At 50.5% G+C, this 5,120-nt stretch overlaps 1 protein-coding gene across 3 annotated transcripts in view; it reads left to right on the plus strand.

Moving 5' to 3' along the window:
* The first annotated feature begins 6 nt into the window (after nucleotides 1–6).
* FBXO31 (F-box protein 31) overlaps nucleotides 7–5,120 on the plus strand; it is a 55,285-nt gene continuing 50,171 nt past the window's right edge. For 2 of the 3 annotated variants that reach the window (XM_017860311.1, XM_017860320.1), the window contains exon 1: nucleotides 7–305. The gene's annotated coding sequence lies outside the window, so the exon portion shown is untranslated. The remainder of the gene's footprint in view (nucleotides 306–5,120) is intronic. The other variant, XM_017860303.1, reaches the window with a different exon arrangement.

Raw genomic sequence — 5,120 nt, forward strand, 5'->3', positions numbered from 1 at the left:
CCGGCGCCGCCAGCAGCGCGGGGGCCCGGCCGAGACGGCGGCGGCCGACAGTGAGCCGGACACAGACCCCGAGGAGGAGCGCATCGAGGCGAGCGCGGCGGTGCTGGCCGGGGTGGGGGGCGGCTTGTGCGCGGGCCCCTCGCCGCCGCCCCCGCGCTGCTCGCTGCTGGAGCTGCCGCCCGAGCTGCTGGTGGAGATCTTCGCGTCGCTGCCGGGCACCGACCTACCTAGCTTGGCCCAGGTCTGCACTAAGTTCCGGCGCATCCTGCACACCGATACCATCTGGAGGAGGCGTTGCCGCGAGGGTGAGCGCGCGGGGGCGGCGGTCTCGCCCGGGTGGAGGCCTCGGACCTGGCAGGGGCGGTGGCGGTGGCCCCGGGTCGGGGCCACCAGATGGGCGCGGGGCCCGGCGATGTGGCGTTTCGGGTGTGGGTGGGGAGCAGCCGCGGTGCCGCCACGTTGAGGGAGCCGTGGAGGTATTTGAGGGTGTTAGGGAGGGTCCGGGGGGTCCAGGGTGAGGCAGATAGGGCTAGGGAGGGGTTGAGGGCGTCAGGGAGGCATTGAAGAGGCCCAGACATCATGCACAGGACACCACGGGGCCGAGGCCATGCCGGGAGCTGGGGCTGGGGTCCCCCTTGGTCTGGGCCGGGCCTAAGCTGACGCCTGGGGGCCGCCTCCTCTGCCCCTGCCTTGGAGACTAGCCGAGGGTGCCTCGCTGGCCCCTACCAGAGACGAGGTGAACTTGAAGAAATCGGGAGCAGGCCAGGCGCGGTTTCACGCCTGTAATCTCAACACTTGGGGAGACCGAGGCGGGCGGATCACCTGAGGTCAGGATTTCGAGACCATCCTTGCGAAGATAGTAAAACCCCATCTCTACTTAGAAAAAATTCAAAAATTAGCCGTGCGTGGTAGCGGGCGCCTGTAATCCCAGCTACTCGGAAGGCTGGGGCAGAAGAATAGCTTGAACCCGTGAGGCGGATGCGTTGAGCCACGATCCGGGCCATTGCGCTCCAGCCTGGGCGACAGAGTGACTCCGTCTCAAACAACAGCAACTGAAAAAATTAGGGGAGCAGAGGAAGCCCAGTGTCGGGGGCTCCTGATGGTGGGGGCGTAGAGAGACAGATGGATCACAGCGGTGCCGGCTGGACTTTTGCCTTCAGCAATATTGGATGTAACAGATCACAGGAGGAGATGTGTATTTAATCTGGAAGTTCAAGGCTCTCTCTGTTTAAAGGTTGACAGCTCTTTGATGTTCAAGCAGCTCGTATTTAGGTAAAAAGGACAGATTAGAAAACATCTGAACGATGCAGAACAGCAAAAGGAATAAAACCATCAGAGACCCCAGCAGTCAAAGATAAACTCTTTAACATTTTAAAAAACCTTTCAGAGTCATGTGTACGTTCTCCCCTAAAGGATATAATACCATATATATTAGAGACAGTGTAGTATAAACAATGCTACATAGTATTTCACTGCCTGCATATAGCACAGACTCTGCCCTCTCTGATAAGCTTTGAAGTCTGCATTTTTTTCCATGCATAAACAGTGCTTTGAAGACTGCTTTGTGCATTTTATAGAAATTTAGGAGATTGACATGTATCCTTGGGAACTTCTGAGATTGTCTTGGTAGGGTGCATTTCCTTCGTGGTTTTTTTTTTTTTTTCTGTTTGCTTGTTTTTTGAGACGAAGTCTCACTCTGTCACCCAGGCTGGAGTGCAGTGGCGCGGTCTTGGCTCACTGCAGTTCTCCGCCTCCCAGGTTCAAGTGATTATCCCGCTTCAGCCTGGGAGTAGCTGGGACTACAGGTGCGTGCCACCAGGCCTGGCTAATTTTTGTATTTTTAGTAGAGACGGGGATGTCTCTGTGTTGCCCAGGATGGTCTCGAACTCCTGACCTCATGATTCGCCCGCCTTAGCCTCCCAAAGTGTTGGGATTACAGGTGTGAGCCCTCCCGCCGGTGGGTAGGGTGCGCTTCCTCAAGTGGGATTGTGGGTTTGCAGGACTGCACGTTGATAAAACCTTCGCAACCTGCTGTCGGGCTCTTTGAGTTTGCACCCCAAGGAGGTCTGCGTGAGAAGATCCCTTTCTCCAAGTCCTCCTGGGCAGTAGAGTTCGTCATTTTATTTTTGTTGTTTAATGGTCAAGGCCCCACATTTGGAGTCAGCCAACTTGGGCTGCAGCCCAGGCTCCGTTTATCTTCTGTGAGATCTGGACAAGCCGCTTCACCTTCCCAAGTCCTATTGGGAGCATGAGTGGGAAGTGCTGCTCCCGCAGGCGCTTGGAGGGTGAATGAGGTGATGCATGCGAAGCCTTCTCCCCCAGTGGTAGCTGGTAGATGTGGATTCTTGGCTATTTTTCTTGTGCTTTTTTGCGAATTCCCTATTTGTGTCTTTTTTGGTCTTTTTTTCTCTTAAGGTGTCTATTTTTGTCTTTTCTCTTAGAGTGTCTATTTTGTCTTACAAATTGTGAGAACTGAGTATTAGTAATACTAAATTTTGTCATGTACATGGGAAGTAAAGTTCTTTTACATTTTAAAAGTGAGTTCCATTTAAAATTGAGGCAGTTCCATTTTCTCTTTCCCTGTAAAGTCTACCCATTTGCTCTGATTTGCACTTTGTGTAGCTGTAAGACTCAGATTCCCCACGGATGTGTCGTTGTGGTTTGAAGTTTCTCCATCAAGCAGCCAGACCTGTGTGGTGACCTCTGGGGGGTTTGCCTGGGAAACTGTAAGGTGTATATGGCTCAAGCAGACGGATAACAGACAGTTTTTTGTGTAATCAAAAAGTCAAAGGTATACCATAGAAAAACCGGAATTACAGCTCAGAATAAATTCTTAGAATTGCCAACAGAAATATGAAAAGTCCTAATGGAGATGTAGAAAGCCACTGGAGACAGACAGAACCCTTCAATCCTTTCTTTCCCACTGCTGTGGTTCTCAGCGCAGCTGTCCTGGGACACCAGACACCGTGATGTAGAATGAAAGCATCTTGTTCACCCAGGTGACCTGCTAACATGAGAATTTTCATTTTGAGACATTAAAGACACACTTCGGCAGGCCAAGGCCAGCCGATCACTTGAGTCCAGGAGCTCAAGACCAGCCCGGGCAACATGGCGAAACCCCCATCTCTACAAAAAATACAAAAGTTAGCCTGGCATGGTGGTGCATGCTTGTGGAAGGCGGACGTGAGAGGATCACCTGACCCTGGGGTGGTTGAGGCTGCAGTGAGCTGTGATTAGGCTACTGCACTCCAGTCCGGGTGACAGAGTGAGATCCTGCCTGTCGCAACAAAAATGATAAACCAAGCATATTTCCAGCCATCCCCAATGACTTAAATCATTTGTCATACTTGCTTTTGGTTCCTTTGTATTTTTTTTTTTTTTTTTTTTTTTTTTTTGAGACGGAGTCTCGCTCTGTCACCAGGCTGGAGTTCAGTGGTGCGTTCTCGACTCCCTGCAACCTCTGCCTCCTGAGTTCAAGTGATTCTCCTGCCTCAGCCTCCCAAGTAGTTGGGACTACAGGCGCCCACCGACATGCCCGGCTAATTTTTGTATTTTTAGTAGAGATGGGGTTTCACCGTGTTGGCCAGGCTGGTCTTGATCTCCTGAGCTCATGATCTGCCTGCCTTGGTTTCCCAAAATGTTGGGATTACAGGTGTGAGCCCCCGTGGCTGGCCTTTTTTTTTTTTTGAGCAGAGTCTAGCTCTGTCACCCAGGCTGGAGTGCAGAGGTCCAAGTTGTAGTTTTAAGTTCTATTCATGTTAATACATTTCAGTTTAGCTCTTTTTAAATGATATGCAGGCCGGGCGCGGTGGCTCGCACCTGTAATCCCAGCACTTTGGGAGGCCAAGTCGGGCAGATCACCTGAGGTTAGGAGTTGGAGACCAGCCTGGCCAACATGGTGAAACCCTGTCTCTACTAAAAATTCAAAAATTAGCTGGGTGTGGTGGTGGGCGTCTGTAATCCCAGCTGCTCTGGAGGCCAAGGCGAGAGAATTGGCGGGTCTGTCCCGCAGGCCCTAGCTGATGGATGAAATGAGTACTCAGACACAGGTATGCAGTATAAGAGCAGCTAGGTGACTTCCTGGCTCTAGTGGCCAGAGAGCAGCCCCGAGAAGCTGAAGCTGCTTGCTTTTATTCAGTGCAGGCACGATGCGGAAAACCTGGAGCAAACACAGCCTACAGGTAATGAACATTTATTGCTCCCCTTTCAGGGAACATCATGTGCTGATAATCAAAGGTCAGTTACTGGTCAACATAAGTAAACAAGCCTGTTTAAGATAAATTCCTCCACACTCCCTGTATCTACTCCATGCCCTCTGCCTCAGGGTTATAGTACAGCTGTCTTCAGCTATTCTCTCTCGGGGCTCTGCAAAACCTACCCACCTTTCAGAAGGTTTGCATCCTTTCCCTATAGTTTTTCCCACCACTCTAATCTCCTGCAGAGAATTGCTTGAACCTGGGAGGTGGAGGTTGCAGTGAGCCAAGATCACGCCATTGCACTCCAGCCTGGGGTATAAGAGTGAGAGTCCATCTCAAAAAAAAAAGAAAAGGTATGTGATGGTTCATACTCTGAGTGGTCACAGAGTTCTTTTGCTTATTTTTATTTTTTCACTGCTTGCAGTGTGGCAGTGAACACTCTCATATGTTTGGATGCGTATATATTTGAACATTTCTCTGAGGATTATATCCAGGAGTGGTGTTGCTGGGGTAGGCGGGGGTGAGATAAGCACTTTTGCTAGATGCTTCCCAGAGTGATTTCCCTTCTTTGTACACCTGTCACCAGGCCATGGATAGGCAAGTCACAGAAGGAGAAACTTAACTGCCCGGATGCAGTATCGCACAGTAGCTGCTGTGTGTCTTCCCAGCATTTTAAGCTTCTCATTTAATCCAGTGAATTCTGTAATTCTGCTGAATTCTCAGTGATTCCTCTTTAAAAATAGATACCAGTTTGGGTGAATTTTATTAACCATTTATTTTGCATTTTTATTTTGTGGCATTTTATTTTGCATTTGCCTGATAACTGGTGAAGGTACACATTTAAAAAATATATTTATTGGGCTGGGCGCGGTGGCTCAAGCCTGTAATCCCAGCACTTTGGGAGGCCGAGATGGGCGGATCACG

This window comes from Rhinopithecus bieti, unplaced genomic scaffold (genome assembly GCF_001698545.2).
Source record: "Rhinopithecus bieti isolate Rb0 unplaced genomic scaffold, ASM169854v2 scaffold_1618, whole genome shotgun sequence".
Classification (NCBI taxonomy): domain Eukaryota; kingdom Metazoa; phylum Chordata; class Mammalia; order Primates; family Cercopithecidae; genus Rhinopithecus; species Rhinopithecus bieti.